Source organism: Canis aureus, chromosome 18, assembly GCF_053574225.1.
Source record: "Canis aureus isolate CA01 chromosome 18, VMU_Caureus_v.1.0, whole genome shotgun sequence".
Taxonomy (NCBI): Eukaryota; Metazoa; Chordata; class Mammalia; order Carnivora; family Canidae; genus Canis; species Canis aureus.
In genome coordinates, this window is record NC_135628.1 from 49,782,774 (window position 1) to 49,803,458 (window position 20,685).

The following is a 20,685-nucleotide window of genomic DNA, read 5'->3' on the forward strand; positions in this document are numbered from 1 at the left end:
ATACATTCCATGCAGCCCAAGAATAGGAATAGGACAATTGAAAGGAAGATCTAGAAAAGCTGATTTCACTTCACTATGAGAGCAAACTTACAGATTGAGAGGCTAGAACAAAACCAAATTCTCCCCCTCCCTCCACAATATTTCATCCTGTCTTGGTTGCTAGATGCCATGGGCACAATGACATCAGTGATAAGCACAGATTAAGGGGATTAGGCCCTTTCCATATGGAAAAACAGCCAATAGAAGATGATATGGTCCATTTCAAGTTAGCAAAGATGTGTTCACTAAAGCTTAAGGTAATAGGACCTCACCTATGAACTACTAATTTTAAAGAAAAAGAAAAAGTTGGGCAGCCCAGGTGGCTGAGCGGTTTAGCGCCACCTTCAGCCCAGGGCGTGATCCTGGAGACGGGGGGATCAAGTCCCACATCTGGCTCCCTGCATGGAGCCTGTTTCTCCCCCTGCTTGTGTCTCTGCCTCTCTCTCTGTGTGTCTCTCATGAGTATATAAATAAATAAATATTAAAAAAGAAAAGTTAATAGATGATAATAGAAAGCATTTGCTGAGCATAGAACTGTTGGTTCTAAATGCTTTACCCAAATTGTCTCACTTACTTCTCATAAGAATTTAATGTGTTAAAAATTATCTCCATGTTACAAATTAGGAAACCAAAAATAAATGTTTTAAAAAATTGTTTTTAAGGGAATGGGATGACTGGGTGATAAGCAATAAGGAGAACACTTGATTGGATGAGCACTGGGTGTTATATTACACGTTGGCAAATTGAATTTAAATAAAATATTAAAAAATTGTTTTTAAGTTGTCCTTGGTCACAAAGCTAGGAAGAGGATTTCATTCCCAGGTTTGTGATTTCAATGCCTATTGTCCTTCTTACTTCAGTTTTGTATCTTATTGGCACGGAGGAGGTAGAATTAGAAAATATTACTGGCATAGGCAAAAATATGAATATGGTTTTGAAAGAACCATAATGAAATCTAGAAAATAAATTAGTGATTTACTCTTTGCAAGAAGTTTCTGGAATTCAAGAAAGTGACCTTCAGACTAGCTTCTATCATTTTCTCAGGAATAGCACATATAATTCTATTTATAAAACATTTTACATTAACATGTCTTTTTTTTACATTTAAACTTAAAGCAAATTTCTCAGAGCATCTGAAAATTCTGTTAACTAAAACTTCCACATGTTTATTACAATAAACGTCTCCTGAGGTGTCTGTGTGGTCTTGAATTGCCTTCTGAGTCATCCAAAGAATATGAATTAGGCTTAGAACAGTATTATTATTAGATATATTATACCATGCCCTTATTTCTTGAATGTGTGTGTAGTTTGACTTTTTTTGCAACCATTACTCAATTATACAGAATTTCTGGTAGCATTTTACCCAGCAGAGAGCAAACATATCAAACTCTACTTTAAGAGGTAGAAGTGGAAAATAGATTACAAAGGAAAAAAAACTATAAGAAAATATAGAAAAGTTCATAGACAAAAGAAAAAATACATTGTAGTAGGAGAAAAAGCTATTTGAAATATATATATTTTTTAGTTGAGGAGATTGACTACAAGGCAGGATAGGCAACATATCCTTGGTCAGAGAAACAAAACTTGATTGCATAAAACAGCTCAGACCTGACTAATTGGTTTATTCTTATACTTTTATCTTCTCAGGTACTCTGATACTTGAAGATCAGGACAAGATCAGGTATCAGAGTACCTGAGAGATTTCAAGATCGTGGGAATACACCTGGGGAATTCTGACCTCATGGCTTCTAAAAGCAACACCAAAACAAACAACTATTTTTGAGAATTCTTGTAGGTAAGCCACATATCCACACAAACTTTTGTGAACACCTCCCTCCTGATCATAGATTTTCCCACTTAAATGAGAGAAGAATTTTCACAAGCAAAATCTCAGTTTCAATGAAGGCCATCAGCTGGAAGAAGATGGGAAAACTTTGTAACTATGATCAGAGAGTTTCAGACTAGAATATAGAGATCAGGTCTGGGAGACAATGCTAAGAGGAATAACTTAAGGATGGATCAGAGGCAGGGAGCCTAAAATGTTCTAAAGGTGAGAATGCAGAAAATAGCAGATGACTACAGGGATTTATATACTCAATAGTGACTAGAGACACCAATAGTACAAATCCTAGTGGATCAAATATACCACAGGGTTTCCAAGTGAAATGATTTCTGCAGTACATTGGTAGGTGGAGTGTAGGCATAAGGAGTACTAAGGCTTTTCAACATTGGCTGTGACCTTGCTCACCAGAGGAAATCCCTGTTTCTAGTGGATGGGGACACTCAAGTTTCCTTAGAAGAAGTCAGCAACAATCTGGATTGACAGAACTATTAATATGCTTATCTCTCTATTTTAGAAACAACACTGATATTTCTTTCAACCAAAGGTAAGGTCAGGGAACATTATGCATTAGTCTTTGTGCCTCTACTGCTTTGTAGGTGCTCAAAAGTATTTATGACTACATTACTGAAGTGAAAAAGATGATGTGAAGAATTCAGAGAGGGGATCCCTGGGTGGCGCAGCGGTTTGGCGCCTGCCTTTGGCCCAGGGCGCGATCCTGGAGACCCGGGATCGAATCCCACATCGGGCTCCCGGTGCATGGAGCCTGCTTCTCCCTCTGCCTGTGTTTCTGCGCCTCTCTCTCTCTCTGTGACTATCATAAAAAAAAAAAAAAAAAAAAAGAATTCAGAGAACCACAACAACCCATGCCAAGACTTCAGAAATCAATGACGCCCAAATATAAGAGAGACTTTGAGATTGCCCCAATAAAATTTTTAAAATAATGGTAGAAGCCATATGTTAAAAAGCTAAGAGTAATGGTAAGTATTTTAAGGCGTTAGTCATCACATACACGATTTTGAAGTTAAGGTTGTTTGCTCTGGGAGACTCTTCTCTGGATGGGAACTAACGTCAGAATGTGTAAAACAGATCCTAGGTCAAGTTCAAAATCTCACTAGTAAGTCAATTAATGCTGTGGTTGTGGCTGGTTAAAATGGTGGATGAAGCAAGAGAAAGAGAAACTTTTTATTGTAGTTATTTTTTTCTACCTGGTTTTCTTGCCTCCCACCTTCTCCAAGTATTAACTATTTAGATAAATCCCATACTTCACAGTACATACTTCCCTAAATGTCTTAAATTGCCTATAGTGAAGCACATTTGCTATGTTTCTGTTCTCCCAATGGTAGTAAATATTTCTTGCCTCTTCAATTTATAGATCCATTATAAAATCAGTCTCTGAAATGATTTGGAGGTGAGTGGGGAAAGGTATGTGATTCATTATAACTGACCCTAACAATACCATTTACCAACAAGTGAATTTGAGCAACTAACAGACACTCTATTACCCTAAGTTTTTCTCACATATAAGGGAAAGTTAATAAAAATACTTCCCCTCCCCATAGGAGATCATATATGAGAAAACAGCCCAAGTGAGATCATCTATGAGAATCACAGGGTAAATTAGAAAGAGTTTGAATATGTTAGCTACTATTATCTTGCTGTTTACACTTTACCATCTACAGAAATGCCTGTTAATCCCTGTCATTCTATCTGCTAAGGGCTCCAGATACTGACTATGGACATTGACTCTTGGCCAAGGGTTTTCAGTGGAAAGCCATTCAGGAAAAAAGGAATAACACATTAAATACCAGTTTTTATAGAACTGTGGGGGACAATAAAAATTTTGTTCCCAATCAATTACTTGAAGTTTGCCATCTTTGCCACTGGCAAACATGCAAACATTTAAGAAATATCTAATGAGAGCGAGTAATTGCACAGACTCTGCACACTGCTCAATTGTTTTCTGATGTGCCCTAAATGTGCTGACACCAGCTTTCCTTCATCCGTGCCCCTCTAGGCCAGGAACCTCAGATGGCTCTCTCAATAGAAAGTACATTGTGCTGATTCTGATTCATTAAAGATGTACAAAGACCACAATTTTGGAAGTAGTAAAAAAGTACCTCTCAAGTGACAAGAAGAATATGGCAGTGAAAATATAAAATGAAAGCCTGACTAACAACAAGCTTTTTTTTTTTTCTTGTATTAAAATAATGAAACAAATTTTAAGGCAGAAAATGGCCAAATCTGAAATGCTTATTTATGTGACCTCATCCTGAACCTCTCCATCATTGAACCAGAGGATTTATCTCTCCTCCATAGATTTAAGTCCATATACTCTGTTTATTTATTCATTCATTTGTATTCAATTAAAAATTTCATTATTTAATTCTTTTGATTTTATGCATTGCATTAGTTGTAGTAACATTCATTAAGCAATCGCTATATTCAGGCATCATAATAAGGGCTTTACATGAATTATCTTATTTAACCTCCTAACAATTCTGTGAGATAAGCTCTTTATTATGCCCATTTTACAGATGAAGAGACTAAGTAAGACTCAGGGAGACCACATTACTTATCCAAATTCACCCAAATAAGCTAGTAGTAGTGGGTGAGCAACTCAAACTAGGTCTGTATAACTTCAAAGTCTGCGTTTTTAAATATTATATTAAACTGTTTAAGTGTTGGGGCTCCCATCATGAGGGAACATGATCCGTCTTATTAGTTCTAGTGGAGGAACACAGAACAGGGGCTGGGAGATATGGGAAGAGTGTGTGAATCTCATCTGTGGTTAAGAGTATCAGAAGAGATGAGAGAGGTAGAGAGGGAGGACAAGAAAGCCTTGGGGGGGTGGGGTGCCTGGATAGCTCAGTTCGTTAAGCATCTGCATCCGGCTCAGGTCATGATCCTAAGGTCCCGGGATCGAACCCCGAATGAGGCTCCCTGCTTATTGGGTAATCTACTTCTTCCTCTCCTTCTGTCCCTCTCCCCAACTCATGTTCTCTTTCTCTCTGAAATAAATAAATGAATAAATAAATAAATAAATAAATAATCTTTAACAAAAAGAAAAAAAAAAGTCCTAGAAGTTGTGACACAGAGTTCTGCTTTTTTGCTGAAGATGATATGGTAAAACTGAAGGATTAATCTTTTTTGAAGATCACTGTGCCATATTTATGCTGGATGAACTGCAGTAGGGCATGGTAGGAGATATAAGAAGCAGATAAGATAGCTATTCTGATAATCCAGACAAGAAGTGATAATGATTTAGGGCGATGACTATAGAATGGATAAGAAGAATGGGGTTTGAGAGACATGGAGGAAGCAAAAATATCAGGCTGTAAAGACTGGGTACAAGTGATGAGGGAGTGGGAGTAATAGAGAATTCTTCCTGTTTAGAGACACTTGTGTTATATTTACCTATAAAGTAATACTAGGGCATTACAGATTTGGGGGAAATAAGATGTTAGCTGAGGAATCTATGGCACAGTGCAGGTGCTCAGAACAGTCAAGGCTTTAAATTTGGGAACCATTACCAAATGATTCTTCTCAGATATCAACTCATGGATAACAATGGTTGCCTGAAACTCTGTATCAATCAAGATGGTGGACAAAATGGAAAGACCTAACCAGCAACAAGCACATAGGATTCTACTTGGAAACAAAGAAATCAATCTGCCTAGAAAAAGAAATGCTTGAAAAACTAGAGTAATAATATGAAGCCAGCAATGAGAGAGGTGATACAGTGGAGTGGCCCCAGAGTTGGACAGTCTGGGCTTGGATCTCAGTTCCCCAATTACTGTCAATGTGACTGTGGGTCAGCTACTGAATCTCACTGTGTCTCCAAGTCTTTAACCTGGAAAATGAGCATAATTATATTAATACCTCAGAGAGTGCTATGGGGCTATGGGAATTAGATATCCATCAAAAGTGATTTGCCATGTGAAAAAAAAATCAATGTTGTTTATTTCGTTAAAAAAAAAAGAAATGCACATATAATGTGTGTTGGAGATAGACAGATATATAAAGATATATATGAGGATATTAAGCACCAGACAGAAAATCAAAAGATACGATAGAAAATGAGACATTAAATGCATTAACAGGGAAAACTGAAACCATTGGTCATTAAAAACGACATTTTTCTTAAAGGAAAAAAAGACATTTTCTTCATATAAACTAATACAGAATAATGTGAATTAGGAATTGTTCAATCAATTTTGTTTTCTTCAGACACTAAATTTGAAGCCCAAAGATATTCAGTAACATAATCGAGGTCACACTCAATCAAGCCAGAGCTCAAATGAGTACAATTTCCTAATCCCCACTACAATGAATTTTTTATTACATGATGCCAGATAATAATCCTTTTAAAGAAGAATCTATCAGTTGAGTAGACATCTTTATAACATTTGTGCCTCATTTTTTTTTTATCACTTATCTATCAGAAATAGCTTGTGTCAAGTTGTTTTTAGAACATAAACTCCCCGAGGCAGAGATTTTTCTACCTTTCCAGAATTAACTTTTCCAGATAATGAGCAATGTGCTCTGTATGCAGCAGGCAGCTTCAGATACAATAACGAGCATTTTGTTTATCTGACTGAAAGACCGTGAATGGGTATTTGTCCTTTAGTGAAAAATCACATACTGAGTAATTTCAGTCTTTCTGTTGACTGTCTCCAGAAAGTTTGTATTTCCTATAAAGCACTCTTTTTAAAGTATGTTGATGAATGGGTTGGCAAGATAGAAACAAGAAGATGATGGATTGAGGATGAAGACCAGTGAAAGAACTGGGAAACCCATTCTCTCATATAATTGTCACCCCTCCCCCCCTTCCCCTGCTGAGATATTTCTATAATTTGTGACTGCATCAGGTTGGTGTGTCTACTAAATATAGGATATGAAATTTCACTTTAATAAAGCTAAAAATTCAGAGGCTCATACTCCTTACGCAAAGACTTAACTATGACTAATGAACTGCCATGAGTTTTGAAAACAGCCTCACTTTCTCTAGGATATGAATTTGTAGAATGGAAAAATGTCTTTCTGCAAAATGTTGTTTCAGACCTCAGTATGTAAACTGATGTTTATTCTTACTATACTTTTCCATATTTCATATGTCATCAGTAGGGTTTGCTCTTTTTATTTTTGTACACATTAGATTTACATAGTTTTTTATAGATTAAAAAAATTCAAGGATATGGGTACAAAATATTGATTGGGCAGGTTAAAGACATAATATCATATATCCCTCCTTTGTTCAACAGAGAATTTGGGGCATCCTAATAGTGAAAGGAAAATGTAACCTGGAAACTCAGGACAATCATTCCAAGAAATTCCAAAGCACTTAGTGCTTTTTGGATGCTGCTTCAAGGAATTATTACAAGAAAATGATAAATAATCCAATTATGAGATAATTCAGGAAAAATAATAATGAGTAAATAGAACCCATGATAATGGTCCTTAAATGCATGTTTAAATAATGAAGCATTTACATTTACCGGAAAGGGTGGATGACTTCAATAAAGTTGTTATCAGATAATACTCATCTGGTACTTTGCATTTTAAAAGTATGATCTTGTTATTGAATTGAGAAAAAAGTTTCCAACATTCTATATGAATAACTCTCACTCACAGATTATGCATGACTAGAAAATACATGAAAAAGTTGCAAAAAAAAATGCTATTGGTAAGTTTCAGAAGAAAGATCGTGAATTTAAGGAGCTGAATGTTGATTTTAGAAAACTATGCAACTAGGGCCAGGAGAAGCAAAAACAGATCTTTTCAATCGGATTACAAATAATGACACAGGAACCCATCTGCCTATGTTTTATGATGAAGAATGCTGTAATTATTTGATGAGTAGGAGGGAAAGTTTGGTGGGATGAAAAGTTGGAAGAAAGCCAGGGAAGCTGGCTGCCTCAAGTTCAACAAGAAAATGTCAAATCAAATGTGTGTTCTCTTCCTGAAAAATACCCACCCTCATTATGCATCCATGTGTTCATGACTGATGCAAATGAATTTTTCAAGTGCTATACAAATGAGTTGCCTAACTTATGTTAGCCTAGTGAGAGCAAATCCCTACTAATATACAGAATTATATTTTTAGCCTTAGATAAAAGCATACAGACATTAAATGTTTGCAGGCTCAATCTTCCTTTCCTCTTTACTATGTTCCGATTTAATTAATGAAATACTAGAATTGGGACAGTTGTGGCTTTGGACTGGAAATTATGTGAATTCTGGCTATCATCTTTATGGGCAAAACTAGGCTACTGGTACTTCCCTAAGGCAAACACATCTGTGATTTAAACTAATCAGTCCCTGCGAGTCACTGTTGCTCCATACAAACAGGGTGAAAATAACATGTCTTTGCAATGAGAATCTGTCATTTTAAAGAGAAATCATATCATTTTGAGTAAACCTCACCTTAATGGATGAAATATTTGCATATCAATTACTAATTTTCCAACTGAGTGTTTTAGTCAATGAGCATATGAGAACATTTTGATATATTGTCCATCAGATATAAACTCTGATTACTGTATTAATTCTACATTTTTGCTTTATAAAACTGAAGACATTTTATCTTTTATTTATTTACTTTAGAGAGAGAGCACACAACATGAGAGAGGGACTGGGAGAGGGGCAGAGCAGGAGGGAGGGGAAAAGGGAGAGAATCCCAAGCAGACTCTGCGCTGAGGACAGAGCTCAATCCTACAACCCTAAGATAATGAACCTGAGCTAATGCATAAGAGTCTGACACTTAATTAACAGAGCCATCCAGGCACCCCTGAAAATGATTTTTTTTTAGACAAATTCGAGGAAAGCTGAATCCTTTTGTTTTAGTGGCTCATATCAGAAATTAACCTTTATCAAAAAGTAATTGCAATTTTAGTGAATACTAATGTAAACACTGTAATAGTAGCACCATAAGACCTTTAACCCTCACCACAAAAAAGCATGTACAGCTCAAGCATACCTTGAAGATACCACAGGTGTGGTTCCAAACCATCTCTACAAAGCAAGTCAAATCGGGGTTTCCCAGTGCATATAAAAGTTATGTTTACACCAGAGTATAGCCTGTTAAGTGTACAATAACACTTTGTCTAAAAAACATAGATACCTTATTTGAAAATACTTAGTTGCTAAAAAATGATAACCATCATCTGAGCTTTCAGCAAATCAGAATCTTGCTGTTGGAGGATATTAGTAGCTGCCGACTGATCAGGGTGGTGGTTGCTTAATGTGACCATGGGGTGACCATGGCAATTTCTTTTTTTTAAAGATTTTATTTATTTATTCATGAGAGACACAGAGAGAGGCAGAGAAGCAGAGACACAGGCAGAGGGAGAAGCAGGCTTCTCTCAGGGAGCCGGATTCAGAATTTGATTCCAGGACCCCGGGATCATGACCCGAGCCAAAGTCAGATACCCAACCGCTGAGCCACACAGGCATCTCCAATTTCTTTAAATAAGACAAAAAGGAAGTTTTCCACATCAATGGACTCTTCTTTTCACTCATTTCTCTGTCGTATTCAATGCTGTTTGATAGCATTTCACCCATAGTAGAACTACTTTCAAATTGAAGTCAATCCTCTGAGACTCTGCCACTACTTTATCAACTAAGTTTGTATATTATAAATCCTTTGTTATCATTTCAACAGTCTTCACAGCATTTTCACCAGGAATAGATTCCATCTCAAGACATCTCTTCTCATCCACAAGAAGTATCTCCTCACCCTTCAAAGTGTTATCATGGGATTGCAGCTGTTTGTTTTCCAGGTGATAGTTGTTCAGTTACATCATCAGGCTCCACTTCTAATTCTGGTTCTCTTGCTCTTTTCACTATATTTGCAGTTACTTCCTCCACCAAAGTCTTAAACCCCTCCGTCATCCATGACCATCTTAGCTAGATCTTCTGTATAATGTTGCAGCTTCTATACCAGCACTGGGATGTTATGGAGAGTTTCTTTCCTTAAACCTCAGGAACCAATGTCTGCTGGCTTCAAACTTTTCTTCTGCAGCTTCCTCACCTTTCTCAGCCTTCACAGAATTGAAGAGATAGGGCCTTTCTCTGGAGCAGGCTTTGGCTTAAGGGAATGTTGTAGCTGGTTCGATCTTCTATTCAGATCACTAAACTTTCTCCGTATCAGCAACAAAGCTGTTTTGCTTTCTTATCATGTGTGTGTTCACTGGAGTAGCACTTTTAATTTCTTTCAAAAATTTTTCCTTCCCAGGAACCCTGGGTGGCGCAGCGGTTTGGCGCCTGCCTTTGGCCCAGGGCGCGATCCTGGAGACCCGGGAGCGAATCCCACGTCGGGCTCCCGGTGCATGGAGCCTGCTTCTCCCTCTGCCTATGTCTCTGCCTCTCTCTCTCTCTCTCTGTGACTATCATAAATAAATAAAAAATTAAAAAAAAATTTTCCTTCCCATTCACACATTGGCTGTCTAACTCAAGAGGCACAGCTTTCAGCTTATCTCAGCTTTGGACCTGCCCTCTAAACTAAGCTTAATCACTCTAAATTTTGATTGAAAGTGAGAGAAATGTGACTCTTCCTTTCACTTGAACACTTAGAGGCCATTATAGGATAATTAATTAACCTAATTTCAATATTATTGTGTCTCAGGGAACGAGGAGGCCCAATGAAAGGAAAAGAGACAGGGCATGGCTGTTCAGTAAGGCAGTCAGAACACACACATTTATCAGTTAAGTTCACACTCTTATGTGGGCATGGTTTGTGCTGCTTCCAAACAATTACAACAGTAACATCAAAGATTGCTGATTGCAGATCACCAGAAGAAATACAATATTAATGAAAAAGTTTGAAATATTGCAAGAATTACCAAAATATGACACAGAGACATATGTGAGCAAATTTTGGAAAAAATAATGCTGATAGTTTTGACACAAGGCTGCCACAAGTTTCAATTTGTAAAAGACAAAATATCTGTGAAGTGTAATAAAGTGAAAGTGCATTAAAAGGAGATATTCCTATAGACAGTTTAGCACGTTAACTGACTTGTCTTCAAATTAATAAATACTTCAAACTGGAGAATGTAATGAAAACAAAAGCAAATGCAAAACTTCAAAGAAAAGGCTTTGGAACATTTAATCCAAATATTTTCTTTAAAATTGGAGTTTGAAATATTTTAAGTATTTTAGTTCCAAGTTTACTCATAATTATTATAATTATATATTTATTTTTAATAATTTAACAATTGTCCTTAGCTACATATTTATTCCAATTATTAATGAAAATTACACAATAATAAAATATGGAGTAGCAACTCTAACATCAAATACTAATATAACATGTTTAAACCTAAGAAAAAAAAATAAAAACAAAAAACTGAGATTAATTTGCTCCGGTTCTTTTGTCCTTTTCTTCACAAGCATGCAGTTAGTAAAGTCCTGTAAATGTAAATGCCAATACAATAGTATCTCATTGTTCTTCATGGAAATTAGTGATGCATGATAATGCATGTCATTAATGGTCATGAAAACCATTGGAGAAATCATATTGCATTTTAATGAATGAGTTAAATGCCTGGGATTGTCGACTATGTTAGAGGAATAATCATCTGAGAAAAATTAGTTCTGACATTTGGTAATTAGTAGTAGAAAAATTATAAATTTCACTGAAAGAACATTTTGTCTAAAATATTTTATGCTATCCCAAATGCAAAAGCCACAAACTACACTGTTTACAGAAAATATTTTATCACAAAATCATAGTATTCTGGGTCAAGGAATTATTTTAAAAGACTTAAAAACATCCTTATCCAAGTAATAATAGCACTAATAGTAACAACTACCTTCTCTATCAGACATAAAGATTCATAAGAATGACAAGATTACTTGGACAATTATTTTTATTCTACACAGTCTAAAAATATATTTGATAAAACATGAATTAAAACTGTTGATATTTTTTTCTGAAGTTATGAGGCCATCATAATGGCATTTTGAAAGTTTACTCATCACGGATGTTCTTTTAAGCAGATTTGATATTGCCAAATATATGCAAAATTTTTTTTACTTTTTTACTGTTTTGACATTTGCACCAATTGTGTAAAATCTGTGATGGGGAAAACTACTGGCGTCTTAGGAATCAAGGCAGTGCCACCACAACGTACCAGTAGTTGGGTTCTTCACTGACACATACACTTAACAACAACAACAAAGCCAGGTCTCTAAAGATTGTCTTAATAAAGCAGTGAAATTTATTAATTTTATTAAATCTTAATCCTTGAGTACACATCCTTTAATATTCTGCATGATAAAATGAGAAGAAAGCATAAAGCATTTCTGCTATATGCTATAAAGCATAATGGTTGTCTTGAGAAAAGTACTTGTGTGATTGAGTTGAGAGCAGAACTAGACAATTTAACCATAGAACACATATTTACCCAAAAAAACAACCAACCAACAAACTATGATTATTCACAGGTAGATATTTGAACAACCAAAACAATTTTGAAAAATGAACAAAGTTGGAGAATTCACCTTGCCTGATTTCAAATCTTACCACAAATTTATAGTCATCAAGGCATTGCGGTAGTGGTGTAAGGACAGGCATATAGGTCAATGAAATAGAACTGAGAAGCCAGAGATAACCCATACACTTATGGTCATTTGATTTTGACAAGGGTGACACGGAGGAAGAGGAATCTTTTCAACAAATGGTGCTAGGAGAACTGGGTAACCAGACACACACAAAAAAAATGAATCTGGAACTGTGTCTCATATCATACGCAAAAATTAGATTGACATGGCTTGTATGCTCAAATGTAAAAGCTAAAGCTGAAATATGCTTGGGATAAAATATAGCAGTAACTCTTTGTGACTGCAGGTTAGGAAAAGTTTCAGAGATATGTCACCAAAAGCGCAACTGACAAAGGAAAAAGTAGATAAATCAGGTTTCATTAAAATTAAAAACCTTTGTGCTCTACAGGATATCATATTTAAAAAAGTGAAAAGGCAACTAACAGAACCGGAATAAATATTTGCAAATCATATATCTAATAAGAGTATAGTATCCCAAATATTAAAAAAAACAAACTCTTTAAACAACAAAAAGATAAATATCCCAGTTTAAAAGGGGGTAAAGCTTCTGATTAGACATATCTCTAAAGAAGATATGTAAATGGCAATAATGTCCATTAGGGAAATGCAGACCAAAACCACAATGGTTTCTCACTTCACACATACTAGAATAGCTACAATAAAAGATAGGCAATAACTGTTGGCAAGGAAATAGAGAAATTAAACCCTCTTACACTGCTTTTGGGAATGGAATGTCAAATGGTGCACACACTGTGGAAAACATGTAGGCAGTTCCTCAAAATTTTAAACATAGAATTACGGGACGTCTGAATGGCTCAGCGGTTGAGCATCTGCCTTTGGCTCAGGTCATGATCCCGCAGTCACGGGACTGAGTCTCACATCGGGCTTCCTGCATGGAGCCTGCTTCTCCCTCTGCCTCTGTCACTGCCTCTCTCTCTCTCTCTCATGAATAAATAAATAACATCTTAAAAAAATAAGCATAGAATTACTATAAGATCCAGCATTGTGGGGGAACCCTGGGTGGTTCAGCGGTTTGGCGCCTGCCTTTGGCCCAGGGCGCAATCCTGGAGTCCTGGGATCAAGTCCCACATAGGGCTCCCTGAATGGAGCCTACTTCTCCCTCCTCCTGTGTCTCTGCCTCTCTCTCTCTGTCTCTCACTATCATAAATAAATAAATAGATCTTAAAAAAAAAAAAAAATCCAGCATTCTGAAAAAAAAATTTAAAAAAAAGATCCAGCATTCCGCCCCATTACATTACATTTCTGTGTGCCTGTGAAAATTAAAAATGTCTTTCCACACACAAAAATGTACACAAATATTCAAAGTAGCATTATACATAATAGTCCAAAGTGGGAAACAACCAACTGATGAATAAATAAACAAAATGTGGAATACCCATACAATGACATATTATTCAGCCACAAAAAAAAAAAACAAAAAAACAAAAATGGCATACTGGATACATACAACATGGATGAATCTTGAAAGCATTATACTACACAAAAGAAGCCAGTCATAAAGAGAACATATTACATGACTCCATTTATACGAAATGTTCAGAATAGACAAATTCATAGAGACAGAAAGGAGATGAGTGATTATCTAGGATTTGGGGATTGTCCTGGAATGGGGAGGGACTGCTAATGGATGTGAGGTTTCTTTCTGGGGTGATGAAATGTTATAAAATTGATTGTAAAAATAATAATAATAAGTAAAAATTTTTAAAAATTTAAAAAATAAAATTTATTATAGTGGCTGTTTACTTTTGTGAATGTATTGCAAACCACTACATTTTAAAATTTAAGTTGATAACTTTTACCATAGATGAATTATATATATCTCAATAAAACTGTTTGGAAAAAAGTGAGTATTTGGCAGACATTTTTTAAAAAAATAAATGAAGTGAGTCTGTCACTTTAAGGAAAACAACTGATAGTTTTTGCTGCCAGTGATACAATTAATATTTTCAAGCAAAAATTTAAATTTGAAAAACTTTTATCTGCCACCATGTGCTAAACACCTTCCCAGTGTTAGATTTTTTTTCTATGGAGATCAGTAGGGATATTAACAAATGTGGTTTTTGATATTTATGAAATGTAACACTTAGAAGGTGTACAACTCAGGGAGCCAATATTTTTCAAATGACCAATGAATGTGGCTACAAAATCATGTGTGCATGGATAAAAGATTTATTTACAGTGCAAAAGAAGCCAATAGACTCCAAAGTAATAGAGTAAGAAAAGTTTATTGACAGTATAAAAAGTTGTTTAAAAAATAGGGCTTCAAAGAAAAATAGGGCTTCAAATCCACACTGCAATTAATCTTTAAGAAACTACCACTTACTGAGTTTTGGTATAGTTTTAAAGAGGAATTATCTGAAAAAGGCAATTAATGTACTTCTCTTTCCAATTTCATGTCTGCCTATGGATGGATTTTTATTTTACACTTCCAGCAAAACAGCATATTATAATGGGTTGGTTGCAGGCCAGATATAAGAATCTAACTGGCATCTAGTAAGTCGTACATTAATGAGATTAAAAAGTAAAACAACACAATTCTTCCCATCAGTAATTACATTTTTGGAAAATAGTTTTCATTAAAATATGTTATTATGTTAATCTATAATGAGTTTAATATTACTTAGTTAATTAATTAAAATAAAAATTAATTAATTTTCTGTTTAATTTCTAATATGGTAAATATTGATAGTTCTAACAAACCTAAACAAAAGCTCTTTGAGATACTTAGTAGTTTGTAAGAAGGTAACAATGCCCTAAAACAAAAGTTTAAGAATTTCTGTTCCAGGGCATCTGAGTGGCACAGTTGTTTAAGCACCCAACTCCTGGCTTCAGCTCACATCATGATCTCAAGGTCATGAGATCAAGCCAAACATCAGGATCTGCACTCAGCGCAGAGACTGCTTGAGATTCTTTCTCCTTCTCCCTGCCCCTCCAGCATGCATGTGTGCACCCTCTCTCTCTCAAATAAATAAATAAATCTTAAAAAAAAAAAAGAATTGCTGCTTTAAGCCCTCCCATCACTTTCTAGTGGGGTAAACTTCACTCCAGGTGTTCTGAGGGGTTTAATACAGGCCTAGTGAATTGGATAAATAAATTATGGAATATTTGGAAATATGGAGTTTTTACAAAAGTTTTAAAGATCAGTGCTTGTAAAATAAAGTCACATGTCTTGTAAATGAAAATAAATAACAAGAACAGAAAAAAATTTTCTCTGTTCTTACAGACAGCTGGACATGTGGTTACAAACACCCAGCCTAGAAGCCCAAGAAAAAGATAAAAGGATCATTATAGAGACATTTCAAAAAGAATTAAAAAAAAAAAAGAATTTTGGTAGCACGTTAGCAGGATTTGAGAATTGGCTAGATATGGGAAAGAGATGGATTCTAGTGTCTGGAAAAACCTTTTGTACCATTAACAAATAGGTTGTAAAGAGGGAGGACTGTCATAATTATGAGTTTCAATCTGGCAAAAATTCTAATTGAAAATGGGATAATCATTCAAAAGGGTAGGAGTTGATAATTAAGTGAGCTACTTGGACTAGTAATATACACTGGACTGACATAGGCTTTAAATTATATTTTATGGGCTTTACACAAATTTATAGGCTTAATATATATGATATACATATGTTTACGTGAGACATATGTATACATACATATGTATATATATGTATAAACTTTGGAAGTTTCATTATAAAACATCAGATTTATTAAAAATTTATTATTTAATAATCAGGAGCTGAGATAAGAATGGGCCATAAACAATGGTAAAGCAGAAAAGACCTACCATGATTCTAAAAATAAAATCAGATAGGTTGATATATATATATATATATATAAAAGTTTTGGAAATTTTCAGAAAATGTTCTACTGACATTTGGGCCTTTGGTATTTTAGGAGGACAAAACTAAATCTCAAGTTTCTTTATACTGAGAATTAGTATATTGATGAGGCAAGCTGGGTGCTTGCAAAGGTATGAGGTAACTTAATCTTTTTGTAAACTAATCTCAGGAATGACAGTTCATCACTTTAGTCATATTCTGTTTGTCAAAAGCAAGTCACAAAATCCACCTTTGTGCCACAACAGAGCACAGATACTAGGGATCTTTGAGAACCATCTCAGAACCTGCTTCCCACAGAAGTTTAAATCATCGTAAAAAGATTTTTCACCTACACTATGTTAGAGGAAATGACAAAAGGCTAAGGAAGGTCTTCAGATTAGAGGAGACTAATGAGACATGACAACTAAATATAGTATGTGAGTTTGGATTAGGTCCTGCACCAAATAGGAAAAGAATACTCTAAAGATATAATTAGGACACTTGACAAAACTGGAGTATGGATTGTAGATTAGGTAAATGTATTAGTGTCAAGTTTTCTGAGGTTAATAACTGTTCTGTAGTTATCTTAGAGAATGTCCTTGTTCTTTGAAAATCTACACTGAAACATCTAGGGGTAAGAGGCATAATGTACATAATTTTTACTCTAATGATTCAATATAATACTATATGCACATCATACCTACACAAACTACGCATATGTTATATAGAGAGAGTACATGTAATAAAGCAAATGGAGCAAAATATTTTCAAAATTGGTGATTTGGGTTAAATGGTATACGGGGATCCTTTATATTAACATTGCTACTTTTTGTTAAGCTACAAATTTTTATTTCCAAATAAAAGATTAACTAATAATATAGTCAAGGTTACATGGAAAGGTTATAAGTAGTCTAGCCAGTGAAGGAACTATTCTTTAATAATTCAAAGTATTTGTTTTAGTACGAACCACATAGGGAAAATAGTTAAATATACTGTTTTTTATGTTCCAGGTACCATGCAAAATGCTTTTTTATGTTATTCAGTTCAAATCTAACCACATTATGGGATGCCTCGGTGGCTCAGCGGTTAAAGCATCTGCCTTTGGCTCAGGGCATGATCCTGGAGTCCCAGGATCAAGTCCCACATTGGGCTCCCTGCATGGAGCTTGCTTCTCCCTCTGCCTGTGTCTCTGCCTTTCTCTCTCCCTCTCTCTCTCTTTCTCTTATGAATAAATGAATAGTCTTTTTTAAAAAAAACTAAAATTCTCTACTGTATAGTTTCAAAAGCATTTGATTTCAGACACTGTGAAAAAATCAGCCTAAATAATCAACCTGAAGATTAGTGTCCAAAAGCAGAGAACAAAGAATTCTCTCAAATGCTGAAAAGGGCAGCTTCTCTTTAAATCTGTGCTCTTCCATTTTCACCTGCATGTCTTTATAATTCCTTTCAAACCCAGGACCAAAGGAAACAAGCCATTCAAGCCTGGTGCTTCAGAGTAGGTTCTGGCATGGGAACATGGGTAGATGGCAGGAGGGCAGGAAACCACATGTTTGTGGATGTGGAGCTGGCTTTACCAAGGAAGAGCTTTCAGGATGACCTGCTGTTGGTGCTGCCTGGGATTAAGTTTCAAATCTTTTGACATTTTGCCCCAAACTCCATTTTTTTTTTTTTTTATTAATGGAGAAAGAGGTGAATGTAGATCAAGAATTCCCGCAGTGAGAGAGAACAAGCTTCTTTCTCTAACTTCTCTAACAGTCTTGGAGAATATTTGCTGATCTTGTTCTCTCAATGAAACAATATGACCTTTTGCTTGTGTATCAAAAAATGATTATGACAATCTGCCTATGAAAATCCTGAACCTATATCATTAGCACTTGCGAATTAGCTCGCATTTGCGGAGCACTTGCTATATGCCTGGTATTGTGCTTATCATTTTACATAGGCAGTAATTCAGGTGGCTGGGATTTGAACCCAATGCTATTGATTGTTTGCTTAATGATTAATTTATATTCCCTCTTTGTGAGAAGAGCCAGGAAGTATAGGAAATTAAATTAGACATGGACAACAGTCTCAGAAAGATTGCAGTCAAGTAATTGACTTAACGTATGTACATAAACAGTGAAGATATAAAGTAAAATGTACTAAATGCCATAAAAAAGTGATTTCATGAGAACAAGAGTCATCAATTTCTATGAATAAGACTTTATAGAGGTGGGAAAATTTAAGAGGAGAGATTTTGATATAAAATATAATTAAGTAAATGAACAAAATGTCATTCTCATTTTAAAAAATCATAAGAAAAAATAAAGTTGCTGAAAAATAGGAGATTAGTTTGAGAATAGAAAAATTTCACTTTGGATGAAATGTTTATTTTGCATGAAAAGCAATTTTAAGAACAGTTCATACAATTTCTTGAATACCAGTTTGAGATAATTTAGTGATACATTTTACGCAGAGCAAAGCTGTCTAAAGTTTTGAGCAGAGGAGGGACATGGTCAAGGCTGTGCTTGAGAACTATAATATCAATGCAGAAGCCAGCAGCACATGTAGTTACCTAAGTTTAAGTTTAAATTAATCAAAATTAAATATAATGAAAAATTCAGCTCTCCATTGCATTAATCACATTTCAATGCTCAACAGTGCCTAGTAACCTAGTAACTTCCATGTTGGACAGGAAAGATATAGAACATTTCCACCATCAGAGTTCATTCTATTGGGCAGAGCTGCTTTGAAAGATTAATCTGGTGGTACATTACAAGTGGACCAGACAGGGGAGGAACCCAGAAATGGGAACTTGATTTTAACAATCTGGGTTAGAATTCCTGAGTAGTTGTAGTAGAGAATAGAATTTTACTTATGAAATGCACAATATTGCCTTGTACTCTTCTGAGTTCTACAGATATTCATGATAAGGACATTTACTACATACATCAGGGACACCAAGCAGGATTAAGATCTTTATATTCCTCAGCAGAAATTTTCTTTGGCACACATGAGAAAAAGAAAAAAGATGGAAATGACTCACCAGATTATGAATAGCTGGAGATCCTAACTTCCATGTGGAAACAGGGAATTCAAGCAGATGGGCTTCCTGAGATTCATCTCATGTGGGGATTATGGGTAACAACCGTCTGGCTTCCAATTTGGTTTGAATTTCAAGGGACATCCAAAATCATTCAGTTGCTCTTTAAAGTCTGTTTATACACAGAAAAATGCTATTAAGAATCTACACTCTTGATTTTCTTTTTTCTTTTTCTTTTCTTTTTTTTTTTTTTTTAGTCTTCTTGTCTTTTAGTTTTTCTGTAATCATGTAATCATGACAACCTACAACAGGGGCTTTCTCAGTAAGGAAACTGAGGCCAAAATGAAGTATTTGGCAAGATTACACAACTAGTTAGTTGCAAAGCTAAGGCAATAACTGATGTTCTGGAATTTTTTCCTCCTGCTTCTTGATATTTTCAGAGTAACTCAGAACTTCAACTACCCATTAATTTCCTTTTCATATACTCACAGAATAGCAGTAATTGTAGCTCCATAATTTAACTTATGTTCTAAACACTGTCACATTCAATATATATTGCGTTGAGCATTTGCTTTAAATTGGAAGCATGAGGAATTAAATCATGCTCATGGCTAAATGTGTCCATTGAGGAAACAAGTTTAATGACCTGTGTTCTATGTAGACACGACTACTCTCTCTCCACCTTCAACTTCTTCAGAGTCCGCATTACACTTTGTGGCTCTTACTTGTTTTCCTGTCTGTCATCCTCCACTAGAACAGGATCCACATCATTCTTGCCTTTGTTCCCCTGTGCTTATCCCAGCTCTCAGCACACAGAAGCATTGATAAATAATGTATGAATGATATATGAGTAAAGAGGTAAATTGGAAACTCTTCTTATGTCTACCCGTATTAATCTCACTTCTGACCTTTTCAAGTACACAGGTTCATCAGGGGCACAGAGGAAAATAAGACCTTTCTTCTAGCACACCTTGACAGCCAATTCAAAACTGCACAGTGCAGCAGGAGGAGACTCTGCAGAGCCCTCTTCTTTCATGCCCAAAGGAGTCTTCAGCGTTTCTGGATCCCTTTAATACAAGTTAATTTCTTTTTAGTCCATTTAATTGACACTTTTTTTCCTGGAAAAAAAAAAAAAAAGCCAGCCAGCAGTTTGCAAAGATGAGTCTGAGAACCTCTATGTGATCCTTAGGCATTCTAGAACCTGCCATACTGAAGGGATGTTGGCTGGTTGTGCCCTCCACAGACATATGGCTCTGTTCTTGTATTGACCAGAAGACGAGTCAGACAACAAAACTTAGTCCTACTACTCCTATTTGTACCCAGAAAAAGCAGGTAGAAATTTCATCAAGTTGAATCAAATGGTTTGAGATTTAAAAT

At 35.4% G+C, this 20,685-nt stretch overlaps 1 long non-coding RNA gene across 8 annotated transcripts in view; it reads right to left on the minus strand.

The window, feature by feature from the left end:
- LOC144289010 (uncharacterized) overlaps positions 1 to 20,685 on the minus strand; it is a 327,654-nt gene that overhangs the window by 185,309 nt on the left and 121,660 nt on the right. For 7 of the 8 annotated variants that reach the window (XR_013357072.1, XR_013357069.1, XR_013357074.1 and 4 more), the window contains exons 5-6: positions 20,217 to 20,375; positions 19,312 to 19,480 (exon numbers count right to left, since the gene is read on the minus strand). This is a non-coding gene — a long non-coding RNA (uncharacterized LOC144289010). Of the gene's footprint in view, positions 1 to 19,311; positions 19,481 to 20,216; positions 20,427 to 20,685 lie in introns of all 8 variants that reach the window. The other variant, XR_013357070.1, reaches the window with a different exon arrangement.